We start from the raw sequence: 20,811 nt of genomic DNA, 5'->3' as shown, positions 1-20,811 counted from the left end.
CGCTGACTACTGCTTAAAAGTGCTTACTCCCGCTAACACCCGCGCTATTTTCTTTTAAAGAAAAGAAAATGGGGAAACAGGAAAGTGGTGAAAAAGGGGGCACAAAGAGTGTAGGACAGTAGGAAAACAAGCTCAGGATGTGCAGGAAGGATGTAGGGAAGGTCCATAGCTGCCCATTTCTTTATCAGCAACAGCTGTGCATATGTCTGAAATTTGGTGTGAAATTTGAAACCTTCCACCCCTGAGAGAGGGGTGAGGACAACAAAATATGTTGTACTGCCAATAAGAATTATCAGTTTACATGTCCAGCGGACATGTATGCGAATTGGGCAGCTATGTATGGGGCGTAATTTTTTTGTGGGAACAGAGTGCACTTTTTTTATTTTTTTTTCAGGTGAGAGTGGAATGTGAGGTACAGGAAGTAGGTATATTTGGGGAGGTAGGTTGGGGAGGTTAACAGACAAGACAAACAAGACACATACAGGGGCGGAATATGACACATGTTGGGGGTAAACACAATTGACAGGGACGGATGTTTGGATATCACGAGCCCATGAGCCCACAGATGGCAACAGTGGAACTGAGATCCCCACCCATGGGTAGTTACCACTGCGCCTTCACAGCCCAGGCCGGGGCTGTGCTGGGGGATGGATAGGATGGGCAGGCACACCCATGAGTTACTCCACTCTTGCCTCAAGCTGGCGTAGGGGATCAGTCACAGAACGCCTGATCTCACTATGCACTACAGACCGGACCCTATGGAGGGTGAGTGGGGGCTCTCCTCCGGCCACGCTTGCAGAGGGGGGACGAGCCACATCCCCTGCAGCACTTCCACCTGAAGGTGGCACAGGGCCACCGGAGGAGGTGGTCTCAGCCTGGGCACTGGTGCCAGGTGCACTCGCCAGCTGAGGTGGGAGAGGTGGGTCCGGTGGAACCAACCTTCCCTGTTGTCCTATGTTTAGCAGTATTTTATGGCATTCAAAATTAGTTGTAACAGCATGAATCAGTATTCCCATTAACCAAACACCCATGAATTCCGAACATTGAGCAGCAAGCATAACACATGCATATTTAGAACAACAGTGCACATTCCAACAGCATGCAGGGTTGATTGGTGGCCACAGGCCATCAGGTTTGGATATGTGAACAAGGCACATGTGTCAACGTACATGCAGATATGTATGAACCAACAGGACAAATGTCCATGGTAATTAATTGTGAGTACACATACCCAGTTTGGTGTGGAATGGCATAATTTGTGAAAATAGGGTAGGGTGGAGAAATATTATATTAACAACTTACACTACCTATACATATACTGTACATTCCTAGTAGATGTAGATATATATCCCTTACATGTATTAGTACAGTTTCCTGTATGTAACCTTAGGAATATTGGTGATGGGGATGTTACTGCTACATTAATATACATTCCATTTTTATTCATATATGTTCATATCTGGCTGTGTTCAGATACAGCATCCTGCTACATTTGATTTATATGGGTCTAGACAACTGTGGATGTTCAGCATTTCATACAACCATACTATCTCCATAATGCAAGGGTACAGCAACATAATATTATGTAGTGACTGCAGTATACCTTTATTCCAGACTTATTACAGCATTCTTGGTAGCTTCAAACTGTCTTTCTCACACTCTCTCACTTATTTTATATTTACATTTCAAAATGGTACTTAATTCTAGGCTTTATTAACATTTATTACTGGGTTACAACAATTCTTTCCAGCTGACTCACTTATTTCATATGGCAGAATTTACAAGGATGTATTCAACACTTGTCTACCCTTTGTTGATTGATTACCACTCATTTTCAGGCTGAAGCAGTTATCTGATATTACAATACAGGTGGAAACTCTATTTGAGACTTGTTTAATCTTTATTACTGGATTGCAATACACTCTTTTCCAGGCTGCATCACTTATCTAATCTTACAATACTAGCAGAATCTTTATTCCAGGCTTATTTCACCTTTATTACTGGGTTACAACAATGAACTCTTTTACAATCTGTCTCACTTATATTCTATAATAATACCAGCTAAATAATTACTAAGCTGCCTGGTGGCGCAACCTCAGCAGCCTATCAGCATAGGCTTGCTGATTCGTGGAACGGACACCTGCAGCTGTAATATAAATGAAGGAATATTGGAACATACTTCTCCATACTATAGGCTAGGATAGCATTTCTTACATACATAATTACATGGATACTTAGTAGTGGGGCATTGGGCATTTGGCGGGCCTCCTGGATCCAACGGTTCAGTTGGTCCTCCTTACGTCGCTTCAGGTCCGCATGGTGGTGACAGACCTGTTCACCAGTCCTTGGAATGCCTGTGGCACTGGTGAGATCATGTGCCAACCGGTTCCATGCCACTGCCTTGTACGCACCCCATTGAACCTGGCCCTGCATGAGTTGTGCTTCATGATCATGGACTAGGAGCCAAACCATATATTTTGACTCCTCACCACCCCACCTTTGTGCTCTAAAGCGATTTCCCTCTCCTGCACCTGCCATCCTGACTGCAAATGGGTACCACAATCAGTTATGGTGTGTATTCCCGCCTATGGGGCTTATATATGCCGGTTTTCCCACACTTATCTCTGATTGGCCATTTTGGATATTTATCAGCTTAAAGCAAACCTGCTTTGTCATGGTTCTATTTTCATTCATTCCTATATATATGCTAATACGGTATTTCTCAATACAATTGTCATAGCTTAGTGGTTCAGTACATTGACTATGGTGCACAGTATCCCGGGTTCGACCCTTGGCATTGCTTTTTTTTTACTACTGTCTAGACAGGCTAGGAGGTGTGTCTGTGTAAAGGCAGCTTTGATACAGCTTGTCCAATGTTGCCCGCCGGTAAGCTGGTTGGCACGCTGCGCAGCTCCGCGCAAACGGCTTACGCTGGGTAACGCGTTATTTAGCTATGAGCACTCATATTACACTGGGTGAAGTGCTGCTGAGCTATGGGCACTCATATTAAGCTTGTTAAAATGCTGCTCAACTCCGGGCACTCATATTACGCTTGTTAAAGCACTGCTCACCTCCAGGCACTCATATTAAGCTTGTTAAAGCGCTGCTCACCTCCGGGCACTCATATTAAGCTTGTTAAAGTGTTGCTCAGCTATGGGCAATTATAATCCTTTTTTATAAATTATTCTGTCCGATTTCTTCACAAATACACGGCCCATTACATTATATTTTACTTAAATTATAGTTATATATTTATATATATATATATATATATATATATATATATATATATATATATATATATATATGTCAGGGGATTGTTTCATACTTATTTAAATAAAAATGGTGACTGATGTTGTGGGGGCTCGAACCGTGACTACCTCCTCTTTGGCCAACGTCTCTACCGCTACGCTATTCCTACTTGGCTTAATTTGCATATGTAGATCTTATATGCTTTTCAATGTCATATCTGCTAACTGTGGCTGAGCGAAGAGCATACCCATGCAAACGAGCACAATTGCGGGCAAACATTTTTGAAATTATAAAAAAAAATGAAACTGCTATTTTTACGTTTTACACATTTTTCAGTAGGGTTTTGTCTCTGGGGATGTGTGGTGTTGTGTTCCTTGACATTTCTAAGGACTCACTCATGGGTGTTTACTTTCAGGCCTCTGACTCTTCTGGGGCATGTCTCTTTGCAGTACTCGGCATTCGGACACGCACCCTACTTACCTACATGGACCGTGTTAGCCTAGGGTATGATTCAGCATGCCCTCATGAATATGCAAGGCATGCTGACGTCATACCGTTCAACTGCAGCCTCCGAGTAAGACATATTAAGTCTTACATGGAGGTTTCGTGAATCCAGCCCACAGTTTCAAACACAACTCACTGAATATATAGCCTATTTAAAAAAGTATTAGTTAAACTTAATCTGTGTTTTTTGTTGTATTATGTAGAAACCCTTGAACACCCTACATCCAGTGTTATTTTATTCTAACTCATATGTTGCAGAACACTTACCATAATCAGTGGGTTTATGTCATATCATCGAATGGCCATAGTGTCGAACGTCACCTCGTTGACAATGCAAACCATCAAACTTGCATACCCCCCAGCTAATTATATATACCAACTCTGAGATTGCACTATGGTGGGGAAAAGGGCAAATTTCCTGTTCCCTACCATAATGCGATCTCAGTCAGAATAGCTCAAGATGATACATTTGACAATGTGGCAATTTGATGATATGACATAGACCCCATGATCAACTATATTGTGAACTCAAAATATGACAGTAGGGGATAAGAGAGGTTTGACCTATCCATGCAACATGCTTTATCTTATCTAACATTTTATACTGTTGAGTAGCATGTGTGCTTATGTTTATTATAACAGTATAATCATGACTATTGTTTTAGTTGTATACTACATTTGAATTCTCCAAGGCTGGGTTAGTGCTAAGGTACACTTGTAACCATCAGTGTATGCTGGAACAGATGTGGTGTACAATGCTTGGATATATTGGCTGCAACTTTTTAAATTTAAATTTTTGTGCCAGCATTTTTAGTAGGCAGGAGAAGAATGTTTCTTTTCAACATTTTTAAAGCTTTAGCCTTCATTCTGTCTGTTCTGTTTAGTAGATTTTTTACATTAAAAATTATTGATAGAGTTGTTTTTCTTATTTAATAAAGTGGAAGCAATGATAGTCATTTTTTTCTTGTGTTGAAATGAACACTGAAATGTATTTTAGTGTATGAGGCAGTACTGGATTTATCACAATAAATGCTCACTTCCATGCCTATTTTGGCACTTCTGGCTTTGCATTTTTAAGTGGGTACCATTGTGCAATAAAATATTGCAACGTATTTCATGAAAGAGTATATTCCACTACTGTTTCCAACAATCTATGCACTTTACAAGGGAAAATTAAGAAATAAGAATAACAAGGTAAAAGCAATTGTAAGTAGAGACAATATGATTGTTCATATCAAAGAAGAACAGATGAATAGCTTGATTAAGCCTCATTCTCCGGTAATGCTTAAGTAATATACAATAAATAGTAAGTGAATATCAAAACAACACATACTAACATCTAACTATGACTGTTAAAAAGTAAAATGTAGAATTAGAAATTGAGAAATGACCACTTAAATAGTGGCTAGTGAGTCTGATTACTGTCTGTCTTAATATTTTCATCCTTTATTAACTCGAGTAACTGCCTAGGAAAAACTTAAATATGATATAGAATTACAATCAAAATTAATTAGAAACATTTCCCACATCTTTTGAGAAAACAACTTGATTAATTTGCATGTCCTAAAATGAGATTTACAGATCCTCAAAATGAGTATTCTTCTGGAATGTTTAAAATAGTGACAATGGGAACCCTTGTTAATTATTCTATGTTAGCCCGATTTAATGAAATTTAAGCTGGACTGTTGACTGCTATTTCTAAGATACGATGTATATGAATTAGTTCCATAATATATGAAATAAGCAAGTCAGATTTATGAAATAAAGTTTGAATATACTTTGAGTAGACATTACCAAAAACATTTTCCATGTATATGTTAAATGCTAATGCTTGCATCAAAGCGACCTTGAACAACCTGAATGAAAAATATATACTTTTTATATAATATTTAGTACCTGCTTCATTATAGAATGACAGCTGGTCAAAATGTACTCAGTTTGGAATGAATTTACTTTAAGTTGGTTAACATGAACAGGAAGATTTTATAATCTATATCTGATAGACCAATAGAACTACACTGATACACAATCCTGGATGCCCAGGTTTTAGAAGTAATGATGTGTCTGCCTAGAGACAGACTAGCAGCAAAATTTTTCAAAAAGTAAACGAAAGATGTGACTGCAAATCCAGAAGAACATTTTAATACTTAGATACTCAAAAGCCGTTAAAAAGTAAAAAAAAAAAAGTTTATATGCATTTCATGTTTATTACATATATCAGCAAATGTCAACTTATACAATAATTGACCTGTATATAATCAATAACAAATTATCAACCACTGCATATACGTTCATAGGTGTTTACTAGGCTAATAACCACAAGGGCCTGTTTAAGCCTAGCCATGCATCCCAAATCTCTGACAAGTTCTGATACCCTTGACAAATGTAAGCATGGACCTGGAAGATGACCCATTTACAGGTTACCTGTTTGCATCAGAGACATAGATGCCAAACTAGGGATGAATTTCCAGTTTCCCATCCAATTGTCAAAGTTGTACTTGAATTGGATTAAGGAGGAACTCTGCTTCATATGGGTAGGGAGACTGTCCCATAGATGGGGTAGTCTCTGGGATACATACCTATCTCTCCAGCGGGTCCTATTTATATCACAGGCAAGGTTTAAGTCTTTAGAATGAGTAATTCTGGTGCTGTTTGTTTTGTGGATATGCAGGAGGTCCATCAGAGTGAGGTCTGACAACGCCCTATATGCCAGGCATAGATCTCCCCTCAAAAGCCTGTAGGAGACAGTATACATGGATAGGGCCTTGAGGCGGTCTTCATAGGACATATTACTTATGCCCTGTATTCTTTTAGTGACTAACCTCTGTGGACATTCCAGTTGTTGGCTAAACCTGGTTAGTTACATACCAAAGGGGGCATTGTACTCAATGATAGGTCTGATGAATGCCAAATACAGTGAAACAATGACTTCCTTTGACTTAGATGCCATACCTCTGTTTATATATTGTGCAACATAGAATGATTTCCTCACCACTGTAGACACGTGATGATCAAAGGCTAGATTACCATCTACCTGTGTCCCTAAATCCCTGACTACTAGGTCAACTCTAAGGGGTATGTTGTCAATATGATAGTTATCAGGGATGGATGACTTGTGAAAAGGATACTATTATGCATTTCATGGCATTTAGTTTTAGTCCATGACTCTAACACCAGTTATTTGTCTGTGTCAGCCGCTCCTGGAGAACATTTGTGTCAGTGTGAGATTCAGTGACAGTTCCTAATCTGCAATTATTTTTCAGATTTAGTCAGCCAGATACCGCTGACATGGGCCTTGACTTCTGAGAAGTAAATGCCAAAAAGGAGCAGTCCAAGGACTGATCCCAGAGGGACTCCACTTGTGACTGGCCTCTTTGTAGAGGTGGACTCCCCAATTCTAACTTCCTGGGTCCTGTCTTGTGAGCCAGTTGGCTATCCACAAGGGTGACATACGGGTTTGTACTTAACCTCTTGAGTTTGTCAACAATGCCTGAGTGGGGTGTTGTGTTTGCATTTTATCTTAAATGAAGGCAAGACACTTCTTCCTCTCTTTCAGTGGTATTTATTACACACGTGTGGGAGCCTACTGGAAAGTACCAGGGAGACTCCCTGAACAAAGGAATGCATAAGCTTATATGCTGGTGATATTGCGGACAGTACAAAAATATAAACTAGACCAATTAAAATAGTACAAAAGACAATTAACCAATCAGTGGTTTACCCATAGGCTTGAAGTGGTTCACATTACTACATTTCTAGGCAGAGAAAGAAAATTGGATACACTTCCATATAAGGCACATTTCCTGCTATCAAACAGGCTCTTGTTTTTCAGTACTTTTCCACTATTCACAGTTTACTTGATAGTTCATAGTACAGGGTTCAAATCGATACATACAGGTTATCACATACTCAATCTCCTTGAACACATGCTTTGACCATTCATATTCTACAGGGGTATTGTGTCAAATGCCTTGGCCAGATCAAGGTAGGCAGTGTAAAAGATTTCCCCTCATCCATTGCTTTGGTGATCTTCTCAAAGAAGTCCACCAGGTTGAGTAGGCATGATCTGCCCTTTACGAAACCAAACTGGGTTGGGTCCAGTGTCTCGAGGTTTACTATATCTGTATTGATCATCTCCGTGATAATTCTTTTCATGGCTTTACATATAAGACTAGTGAGACTTATGGGCCTGTAGTTTCCAGGGTCTGTAGATGGCCCAACTTTGTGCAGAGAGATGACTGTTGCCTCTCTCCATTCATGAGGCATGAAGCCTATTTGGAGGCTACAGTTAAATAGTAATTCCAGAGGCCATGATAGGTCATGTTTCGTGCTCTTTAGAAGGCATCCTGGGATATTGTGAGGGCCCATTGATGCAGTGTTCTTGGTCTTAGAGAGAGCATTAAGGACCTGTTCCCTAATAATAGTAGGGGGAGTTATATTTGATGATATTTTCTGAGGGAAGGTTGAGGGGGAGAGAGGAGTAAAGCTGGAGCTGAATTTATCAGCCAGGAGGTTAATAGGTTCATAGGTTGGTACTAGGCCATCGACCCTAAGGCCTATACAAGCCTAGCCATAACAATTCCCTGGCTATTTCTTCCCACACGATTTACTTCCCTGGACCCCTGTCTAGCAGGGCGATTGACGTGATCCCCGGAGTGAATTTCCTTTCTCCCATCCAATCATCAAGGTTCCTTTTGAAGAGGGCCAAAGAGGTGCTCTGCTTGACAAGTATGGGCAGTCTATCCCAGATTCTGGGGAGTCTCTGCATCAGAAACCTATCCCTCCAGCATGTTTTGTTTATTGTGATAACAAGGTTTAGATCCCTGGAGCGTGTGGCTCTGAGGGATTGGGATTTATTTAAGTGTAGCATGTCCAACAGCTCTGGGTTTGACATGGCCTTGTATGTTAAGTAGACATCACCTCAGAGTAGACGATATGCGACAGAGTATAGCTGGAGTTTTTTAAGGCAGTCAGCATAGGGCATCTGCTTTAAGCTTGTGATTCTTTTAGTGAGGTATTTCTGTGGCCTTTTCAGTTGTTGCAGATGTCTTGAGAGGTACATACCAAATGGGGCATTATACTCTATAATGGGTCTAATGAGGGATGAGTACAGTGGGACAATGACCTCCTTTTTATCTGGATGAAAAGCCCTTAGTAATGAGGTGTGCCACATATCTATATCTTTCTATATATTCTGGCTCAGTATAGGCGGCTCCATTTACAATGAGCTCTGCACACAATTGTGTATTGCCTTTGAGGTTGCGGACATAGCTAAAGAATGCTTTGTGGTTGTCTTTGGCCTGGGAGGCCAAACTTACCTCAGATGGCTTTGGTAGACTTTATTTGTCCTATGAGTTGCTTGTTTTGTTTAATGAGAGTGCTTTTATCCTGCTGGGTGCTGCACCTCCTAATTTTTGACATGATTTTCTTCCTCCTGTTATACATCTGATTGATTTTGTGATTCCACCAGAGTGGCTTGGTTTTTGAGTTAGTTCTGTACTTCATCCTGGTGGGTACAGCTGCCTCTATGCAGCTATTAACATGCTTGTACGGGTTTTCTGTGAAAAGTTCTGCATAGGCAAAATAGTTCTCAGGGTTTATAGGGACTTGAAATTTTGCCAGGTACTCACTTAATAGCAGGAGGTTAGCCTTAGAATAGCTCCTGAATATTCCCGGTTTAGCTGGGGGCCCAAGTTTTATTTTTACTCCAAAGGAGACCATTTTGTGGTCTGACCTTACCAGGGAAGGCATTACAGTAGGGGAGGTGTGGCACTCTCCCATATTAATAAGCAGCAGATCCAGTATGGTTGCACCCCTAGTTGGTGTATTGACTATCTGGTCCAAGGAGTTTATGTTTACAAAATCCAGGAATCTCTGTGCATGTACGTTTGATGTTGTATAGGATTCCCAGTTAATAGTGTGGTAATTAAATTCACCCATGAATATGGTATTGGGTTGAATGGTTAGTGTTTCTAATAAGTTAAAATACATGGTATGGATTTCCTGGGTCATAGAGGGGGACCTATAGTTTGCAAAGAAGTGGTGTTGGATTTTACCTATGGTGATTTGAACATGGAGAATCTCAAGTGCATTGTCCTGTTTAACCAGTCTTGAAGTATATTTATTTTTGATGTAAATAGAGACACCTCCAGCTTTAGTCCCTGCCTGTGAAGTAGCTGGTCTAAATGTGTGGAAGGCACAAAAGGAAGTGGATTTCTGGTGTGCTGTCCGCAGCTTTAAATCATGTCTCTGAGACCACACAGACATCAGCCTTCTCTAGGGTAAAGAGACCTTCCAGGGAATGGAGTTTTTACTTATGAAATAACTACCACACTCATACCCTGCCATCTGATAACAAATGCAAAGCACATTTCTATACACTTGTGAGTAGAAACCTGTATAACAGAAATTTATAATAAATGATGCAAAGCTGTACACCAAAACACCACAAATGTCTCACTCAACAACCGCAGAACAAAATAAAATTTGTTAAACATACATTTACGTGGGATGTCATACCACCCACACCCAGAGCAAGATCATGGTGAAATTGGGCTTTAGGCAGGGTATAATTGGACAAAGTGCACTCCATTCCCCCCACACATACACATAGGCATTCTGATGTCCCATTATTTGACTGCCTCTCCCTAGTTCTTATAAACACTGTTCAGACCTGTCAGTGTGCATGCAATCTCTGCATAAGTAAAAGTCATTTGAGGGGCTCCACATTAAAGAAAACTATTACTGATGTAGAGGTCACTACTGGCAAACAACTTTGCATTTCAGTGTGCATGATTTTCAAATGTAGTGCCTGCTGACCTTGCTGAATAAATTGCCTGTGATACATCAAAAATGGTGTCCTGGCGATATTGCGCAATATTTCCTGAGCTAGATCAGCTATACAATAGGGAATGGCTAGCAAACAATGACAACAGGTTCACAGTTATTAGGCATGCAATTCTGGAGGCCATTAAGAAGCCAAGTACAAATTCCCAATTGCTCCAAAGCACTGTCTGGTTAAATAATTTGCTCAATATCTCACAGTAGATAAAAAAAGGTAGATATATTCAAACCCTGCACCCTTGTCACAGAAAACAGCTCATTAACAAGTCAGAGCTTTAGTCCTCTGAACTAACTGCCTGAGTAACAGTTTTTAACTAAATACTGAAATTCTTTGCAGTCTAATCTTGTGGAGAAGACTGCATCACAGTAACATGCAACAATAACTACATAATGGATGCTAAATATCAGCCGATTCTGATTATCACTCCAAATAATGCAGACTATGAGACCCAACAAATGTCAATACCTTTACAGCTGCTGAAGGCTGTAAAGAAGATGGTACAAAAATATATTATTAAAATGCAACATGTTTAGACTACTAAAATGTAACATGTTTAGCCTATATTACACAGTACAGGCATAGTTATGCATTCATTCATTCATTCTTTAGTACAATGAACAAAACAAACCAACTAAAGACAATATAAATGATATAGCAGCTTTTGTTCAACAAATCATAAGTCATAAAAGCTCAGAAATATTACTGCATACAACATATTTTATTGGGGGGGGGGTGTGCTTACATGCTATCAAGACACCTACATCTCATTATTGATCTGTGCATGTCTTCTCTTTCATTAAGACTAGCTAGCCCACCTGATATCACTCTGTACAGGTCTGACCGACTTTAACTAATAATAATGCTGTATTGTTGCAGCATACACCTCCACAGCTAACAAAGCTGGATTGTGGACATATGGGTCCCTACACAAAGTAATTAATCAGGCCTCTTCCAGCCATACCAATATCCTATTACTTGGCTGTCTATCCCCATTTACCATAAACACTGTTCAAACAACTCAGTGTACATAACAGTTTCTTTTATTTTACAGTTATGAATCTGAAGCTACAGCTATAAATTAATATGGGTTTTATAATATTCAATGTCATTTTTCAAGCTCTGAAGTGGATTATCCGCATCTATCATCTAATTTTGTGTTTTAGTCACTTTTCAGACTTAAAACAAAAATTCAGCTTTGGCCAGCTGGGTGAGTACCAACTAGAGCTTGTGACAATTAAACCCAGCCTCCTAGTATTTTATATCACACAAGCAGTCATCTTTCTTAGTCTTTGGATTCTTGGAAACTTGGAAACTTGAAAAAAAAAATGGACTCCATTTTGCATCCAGAGAAGTACATTTAAACTAAATTTAAACCTTTACACTTACCTTGCCATTTAAATCAGTTTTGTTGTTTCCTACTCACTCACTCACCCATCCTTTTCCTGTTGCATTTTTAAACTTGTAGGCTTTTGAACTGCCCACCCCCACTGTATATCCTGCCTTGTAAGCTCCTCTCAGTCTCATGTCCTGAATGACTAGTCCTTGAAGCTCCTCCCAGTCTTATCTCCTCTGCTCATCTTACTGGGCATTGACTAATGAAACTGGGAAGGCCCTGTTCTTAGATTGTTAATGCACTTTGAAATTGCCATAAAGCATGTGTTGCCCACTGGTGACTTGTCTACCTTTCAATCACTTTGTAAATGCTTGCAGCTAGTTGTTTGATTTGTTTCTGGTACCTTTAAATGTTTGGCTACGTAAAGTGTGCTTTACATTAAGAAGACGATGACTGCAATCTAGTGGCAGTAGAAAGTTAGCCTACTCTGTCTGTGTCAAGGAACACAATAAGGCATAACACCAGAATTACTAGTTGTAGCTAGTTACTTGATTTGTTTATGGTGCCTTGTCGCGTTTGGCTAACTAACGTTTAGTTTACATTAAAAAGACTGAGACTGCAATTCTAGTGGCAGTAGAAAGTTGGCCTACTTTGTTAGAGTTGGGAAACACACACACACACACACACACACACACACACACACACACACACACACACACACACACACACACACACACATGAAGGCTTAGGATGAAATTGTTTCAATTACCAGGGGATTTTTAGTTGGTTTACTCACTTCTCTTGAGTCTATACATTTGGTGTGTTTGCTCGGCTGTTGGCATAGTTCCACAGAGCTCAAATGCTTGGCATTTTCGCCTGTGTTCTCAGAGTGTTTGGCTTGCAATTGGTACCATCCAGGCTAAGATAAGTACTTTTCATTGAAATATTGTACTTTTATAAGCTATTTATAAAGGATGCTGCTATATTTTCAAATAATTGTCTGCGTTTGTCTGCATTTTATCACTTATAAAGTGTATTTGCTTTTCCTTGGTCTTGCTACTTCTAGTATGCTTTGCAATTACCTTAACGTGTGTGTTCCTCATTGCTGGCTTGTCTGCCTTAGAATCATCTTCTAATTGCTTATTGTACCTAGTTGTTTGATTTGGATCTGGTGACTTTTCACTTTTGGCTAACTAAAGAGTGTTTTTTCATTAAGAAAATGGGACTGCAATTCTAGTGGGAGTAGAAAGGTGGCCTGGATTGTCCAAGTTTGGAAACACACAGAGTGGCTTAATCCAAGATAATTTCTTGTTCAGAGGGCTTTGAGTTGGTTTTGTCACTTTTCTGTGAGCCTATAAATTCCACTGCTTACCATGCAGTGAAATTTAGCAGTGCACTGTATAGATGCAATCACATAAAAACTAAATTTACCCATAAAACTTTCCTGCAACTTTACCCAAAGAGCACTTTGTTTGCATGCTAAGGAACACTAATGCATGATGTTTGCCATACATAGCCTAGTTGTAGTTTCTAACGTCACAATACCCTTGTTAGCCTGCTGTACCATGCCTTTGTAGTTTAACTAAAAAAGACCATGGATGAGTACTTTCCCATTTTCTCTGCCAGCAGATTGGTAGATATGGGCAACCTGAGACAATGAAGGAATTGTCTTATGATCACTGACAACCAACTAATCCTTAGAGAAATGGATACAGTATGTGAGAGATGTAATTACACAATGTCACCAGAGGCAAGACTCTAACACAAAAGCATTCAAAATAATGATCAGGTTGTTAGCAATATAAGCATTATACCCACCACAAATAGAACTGACCCAACAAGTAGACCAAAAGCAATCATCCTAAACCCCCTAAACCCCAACGACATCCTAGACATTCTTGCTACAAAGATAATCCTTAGCAATCCCAAAAGCACTCCATCAAGACAAAACACAACACAACACATACAGCCACACCCTTTGGAGTCTCATCTACAAAGCGTATAAGGCAAACCAACACACTATCCAATATTTTAATCATAGGAGACTCCATTGTGAGACATACAGATGTGCCACTTACCAAGCTGACTATGGAGATAATTGCAGTCAGTTGTCTATTAGGCTAAAGGGACAGCCAACTCTCACCCATGCACTCAAGTCACTAGATCACTAGTACCAGTATGACTCAGTCATAGTCCATAGGGATGTGAATGACCTGAGACATGCCTCAACCACAAGGCAATACAAAAGTGTGTCCAGAGCTTATTGTTAATGGAGTCACCTACACTGAGCCAGAAGATATAGCAAACCTACTAGCTAACAAATTCAGGTCCAACTTTCCCCTCACTCCCCCCTCAACCTCTCCTCAGGAATTACTATCAAATATAACACCTCATACTGTCACAAGGAAACAAGTCCTTAATGCTCTCTCTGAGGCCAAGGACACCCTATCAATGGGCCCAGACAATATCCAGGATGCCTTCTAAATAGCATGAAACATTACTATCAAGCTATCTGGAATTACGATTTAACTGTAGCCTCCAAACAGGCTTTATCCCTCATGAATGGACAGCAGCAACAGTCATCCCTCTGCACAAAGGTGATCATCTACAGACTGCTCCTTTTTGGCATTTACTTCAATAAAGTCAAGGCCAATATCAATGGCATCTGGCTGAGTAAATTTGCAGGTGATTGCAAATTAGGAGCAGTCATAGAATTCCACACTGACAAAATGTTCTCCAGGAATGGCTGGCACAGACAAATTACTGGTGTCAGAGCCATGGACTAAAACTAAATGCCAAGAAATGCGTAATACTATCCTTTGGAAAGTCATCCATCTCTGGTAACTATCATGCTGACGACATACCCCTAAGAGCTGACCGAGCAACCAGGGACATGGGGACACACATAGACAATAATCTAGCCTTTGACCATCATGTCTCTACAGTAGCAAAGAAATCATTGTATGTTGTGCAACTTATAAACAAAGGTATGCCATCTAGGTCCAAAGAGCTCATTGTTTCACTGTATTGAGTACTCATCAGACCTATCATTTAGTACAATGCCTCCCTTGGTATGTACCTAACCAGGCACATTCAACAATTGGAATATCTACACAGGTTCATCACTAAAACAATACAGGGCATAAGTAATATGTTCTATGCAGACCACCTCAAGGCTCTATACTTATATTCTGTCCTCTACGGGCTGTTGAGGGAAGATCTTTGTCTGGCATACAAGGCATTGTCAGACCCCACCCTGATGGACCTCATGCATATCTGCAAAATAAACAGCACCAGAATTACCTGTGCTAAAGATTTAAACCTTGCCTATAATATAAATAGGACCTCCTGGAGAGACAGGTATGTATTCCAGAGACTACACCTTCCCCAGAACTGTCTCTCCATCCAAGTGAAGCAGATTTCCTCCCTAACCTGATTCAAGTGTAACTTGGACAACTGGATGGGGAACAGAAAATTCATCCCTGGTTTGGTACCTAGGTCTCTAATGGACACATGCAGCCTGTAAATGGTTCATCTTCCAGGCCACCACTTGTAAATGTTTCATCGCTCCAACCCATCCTTACACTTATCAAGGGTACCAGAACTTGTCAGAGATTTGGGATGCATGGCTAGGCTTATAAAGGCCCTTGTGGTCATTAGCCTAGCACATACCCTTGAACATTTGCACCTATATGAAGAGAGACATTACGCAGCACTCAGATTATGTGTCCTATGCTGGTATATGTCTAGCATTGAGCAGCACTCTACCTTCACCAATAATGATGCCACTACATGAACAAAAGATGACTGACTTCAATAACTGGCTTAGTTTCTGGTGTCATTTCAAGGGGTACAATATTTGTCCGCTTGAGAGGATATGGTCAGCAGACCATGTTTTTTGCCAAGAATGGTCTGCAGCTGTCCTTTGTAGGCTTTCAAATATTGGCTAAAACATTGTTTTCACCATAGCATTTTTTTAGGCAATGCCAAACTGACAAATCTGCCTTAGCAAACCAACCAAAGAGAATCTAAAGATGTTACTGCTCAATGGTTAAACAAGAAACTCCACTCCCTTTCCTCACCCTGGAGAATGTGAACATCTGTGCTGTTACTGAGACATGGTTTAAAGCCACAGAGACCATCTCGCCTGTGCAGGGATACAATGCCTTACACACATTCAGACCAGCTACTGCCAGGCAGGGGCCAAAAGTGGAGATGTCTCAATCTATAACAACAACAAACTCACCTCAAGACTAGTAAAACAGGATGACATGCTTGAGCTTCTCTATGTCTAGATTTTCACTGGCAAACACCCATATCATATCCTTGCAAGCTACAGGTCACTGTCTCTGACCCAAGAAGCCAGTAACCCATACTTAGACTTCCTGGAAACCCTCACTATTCAACTTAGTAATATATTCATGGGTGACGTAAACAACCCCACTACAATCTGGGATACTTACACAATCCCAAACTTACAGGCCCAGAGATTCATGGACTTTGTAAACAAAATACCTCAGACAAGGTAGCCCATACACCCACTCAGGATGCAAATGTACTCAATCCAATTCTCACAAATGTGGAAGAATGCTGAATCCCCCCCCCCCCATGCAGTGTCCTCTTTGGGAAGTTCAGACCATCTTCATGATAAAAATTAATTCAGTGACTCTAGCTAACCCCATAACATTTCTAAGGCAAGCTTCATACTACTAAGTTATAACTTGTCAAAATGTAAATCCTTCCCAGACCCTGAAAACACAACTGCCTAAGTGGAATTGCTCACAGAAACTCAGTATAATCATGCCAATAAATATTATATAGACACAGCTGTGCTTAACAGAAATAATCCCAGAATTAACTTAAAAAGCACCCTGATGGAATCCAAGCATAAACAGATTGTAGAACAAAAGAAACAAGCCCAACATTAGGAATGTTATGTAAAGCATGATGCAAATAATCTCATTAATCTGTATAAACAATTAATAGCGCACATTAAGTCTACTGAAGCCATATTTGAGGTAAAGATAGTTTCCCAAGAAAAGGGTAGCCAAAAGGCTTTCTTTAGTTATGTCTGAAACCTCAAAGCAGTGTACAAACGTGATTGTGAATGGAAACAGCTACACAAAGCTGAAAGATATAGCAAATCTGTTGGCTGACAGTTCAGCTCCAATTTTACCCTTATCTCTCCCTTAGCTGCTCCTCAGGAAATACCATCAAACACCCCACCCAACTATCTCTAGAGGGCAAGTCTGAGATGCGCTCTCTAACACCAAGAATACTGCTTCTGTGGAACCTGACAATATACCAGGGTGCCTCCTAAATAGCCCAACACATGACCTATTGGAACCACTGGAGCAACTGTTTAAACCATAGCTTCCAGACAGGCTTTGTTTGATGTGAATGGAAAGCTGCAGTGGTTATCCCACTGCACAAGGGGTGACCATCAGTAGTCCCCAGAAACTACAAACTCATAAGTCTGACTATTCTCAAATGCAAAGCAATGGAAATAATTATCATTGAAATTATTAATAAGAACATAAAAAAGCTTTAAACACTGGTTCCAACCCAGTTTGGTTACTTCAAGTGCAGATCATGCCTACTCAACTTAATGGACTTCTTTGAGAAGGTCACCAAGGAAGTAAATGAGGGCAAAATGGAGCATACTGCCTACCTTGACCTGACTTAGGTAGTTAATACAATACCCCACTCAGGCATTGCAAACAAATTCACAGATATAGGCATACATCCTTATTTTACATTCTCTATAGCTAGCTGGCTCCCAGAAAGGACCAAGAAAGTTAGGATAGAGAAGATCACCTCCACAAAGAGATCAGTCACTAGCAAAGTTCCTCAGGGCTCTGTGTTGAGTCCATTCCTTTTTGTCATCTACTTCTCAGAAGTCAACACCAATATCAGAGGCCTCTGACTGAGCCAGCTTGCATTTTATTGCAAACTAGGAGCAATCATAGAATCCTTCCACAACACTAACATCCTACAGGAAGGACAAACACAGATAAATGACTGGTGCCAAAGTCATGGGTTTAAACTTAATGCCAAGAAATGTATAATAGCACCGTTTGGGAAGTCAGACACCTGATGAAATTACCTCACTGATAACATACCACTAAGAGCAGAACTAGTAGTAAGGGATTTGGGTACATATCAAGGTAGTAATCTAGCTTTCAACCAGCATGTGTCTGAGATGGTAAGAAAATCATTCTATCTTGCTCAGTCTGAATCAAGAATGACATCTAGTTCCAAGCAAGTTATTCTACTGTATTCATCTCTCATTAGGTCCATTACTGGTTACAACACCCCCTTAGGTATGTACCTGACCAGGCACATGCAATATCTGGAACATTCACTAAGCTTTCTCACAAAAAGAATACTGGGCATAAACAGCATGTCCTTTGTTGATTGTCTCAAAACCATATTTCTATACATTGTTTCCTACAGACCTTTGAGAGGCGATCTATGCCTGGCATACAAGGCATCCTTGGATCTAACTTTGATGGACCTTTTGCATGTCTGCAAAACAAACAGCACTAGAATTAATCGACCTAGGGATTTAGGTTTACATGATTTTAGATTTACTTGATCTAGAGATTTGCGACATAAATAGTACATGTTGGAGGGACAGATATGTGTTTCTGAGAAATCCCCTTCTTTGGAACAGCCTTCCCATCTGTGTTAAGCAGAGTTCTTCCCTGACCCTTTTCAAGAGAATCCAGCACCAATGGAAATCAGAAATACTTAAGTCTAGCACCTATGTCTCTAATGGACAGAGACAGTCTGTAGATCTTGTTCTAGGATGCATATACCCCTTAAAGTTACCTGTAGTGCACATAAACTTGCAGTATACAATTGGAATGCTTGGCTAGGCTTATAAAGGACCCAGTGATTGTTAGCCTGTTATACCACTATGAACCTTTAACAAAGATATGGATTTAATTTAAAACTTTTATTTCAGATTTTTTCAGGAAAAATAATGACAGTTGTTCTCTAAACTAAACAAAACACTCTCAAATTGAAAAACAGACAGCATTAGAAACAATAAACTCCTCTTCCCTTGAAACTCACTTTTAGTGAAAATGCATCTGGCAACCCATTAAACTACGGAGACATGCAGGGCTTCATACTCAAGTAGCATATAGTGAAGAGTTAACTAGTGTCTATGTGAATGGTGCAAGAATTCAAAAGACAAATGGGTAATGCATTTGCTAACAGCCTGCTCCAACCCTCTGGACACAAGTGTCTCTTTTCAGGAGAAGCCCATGAGTACAGTCTGGTGAATTAACTTAGCAGAAGCACATAGAAGACAAAATGAAGGCTTATGGAAGCAAACCATGTACTACAAAAATCAGTTCTTTAACAGCTAATAGCCTTACTTATCTTCCTTAAGTGCTACACAAACTGTTGAAACCCAGTCACAGTGCACTTCACTCCAGTGTGCCTGCAAAAACAAGCTAAATTAAAAAAAATGTCAGAGATTTGGGATGCATACAAAGGCTTAAAAAAGCCCTATTGGTTTTTAGCCTGGTACACACCTATGAACCTATGTATTCATAATTAAAATATTAACATTAAACTCATGGACTTCATGCACTCCAGTTTATTTACAGCTAAATAAAATATCAACATTCAGCAAAACAAGGGAACCAAGGATCGTATCCAAAGATCAAGGCTCATAAGATTATGCTCTTATTTACTACAATCAATGTTCTTCCCTTACACCATAAGTACTCTGGGTCATAAGTAGTTACTAGGATTGCAGTCCAGAGGACCAAATTTCCTGTTGTCCCAAAGAACTGTTTGGTTAAGTGACTTGCTCAAGAACAGGGCATAAATAGGAAGCAAAATAAAAAATGTTCTGCAAAACTAGAGGCAGATAGCAGACTACTTTAAATCACTTAAAAGGTTAATGGAACAACAGGTTTTGTATTAATGTGTATTTTATGAACCCCAAAACTATGACTGACTTTAAAAAGAAGTTAAAGGGGGCCAGACAGTTGGGTTTGAATCTGAGCAAGTCACTTAAGATAATTTAGGTACACACTCTCATACAGCCTGAGACCTGTACATTCAAACTCGCAACACAGTCCCTAGTGCTCAAACTGTCTGCTGCCAAAAAAAAAGAGGTATCCTGTTTCTGTATGAAATATTTCCTGTGCACTCATCACTGACATTTCTCTGCTGCCAAAAAGTCCTGAATGCTCTCTGCACTCAAGTCTCCTGTACACTGGATGTAAATCATACCTAAAATACTGCATGCACTGTCTTCCTGCTTTGGTCCTGCATTTCAAATTTCCTGCAAATGCTGACGTTGTCTTCCTTCCTTCTCTGAAATCTCTCAGAGATGCAAATTACTTGCTGATGCTGAGGTTTCTGAGACAGTATTAGAGCAGACATCTTCCTTCCTCCTTCTGGATCAAATCCAGGAAGGGTTCTTGAGACATAAGACTTCTAATATGGGTTTTGTACAATAATCAACAACAGCAGGTGGAAATTAATGCATATAAAACCTGATAACCACAACGCTCTATTGGAAGTCTTAGATACACACTCACTCACGCAGCTCTTCTGTTAAGAAACGGTCTGAGTAAATATGTTCTGTATCAGAGTCAGACCTACTCTGTAAGTCACATTACTGATGGAGAATAGGTTTTTATATATATATATATATATATATATATATATATATATATATATATATATATATGTATATGTATATATATATATATATATATATATATATATATGCGCCTATATCATATTATCATAAGATGTAAATAGCAAGCGCTATTTCATCGTACCGATAATACTGAAACAACAAAATATCGAACAAACAGAACAGCAAAATTTAAACACAATTGTGCCC

Source organism: Protopterus annectens, chromosome 6.part1, assembly GCF_019279795.1.
Source record: "Protopterus annectens isolate FY-2018-M chromosome 6.part1, PAN1.0, whole genome shotgun sequence".
Lineage (NCBI taxonomy): Eukaryota > Metazoa > Chordata > Ceratodontiformes > Protopteridae > Protopterus > Protopterus annectens.
Note: the sequence above shows the minus strand (reverse complement) of the source record.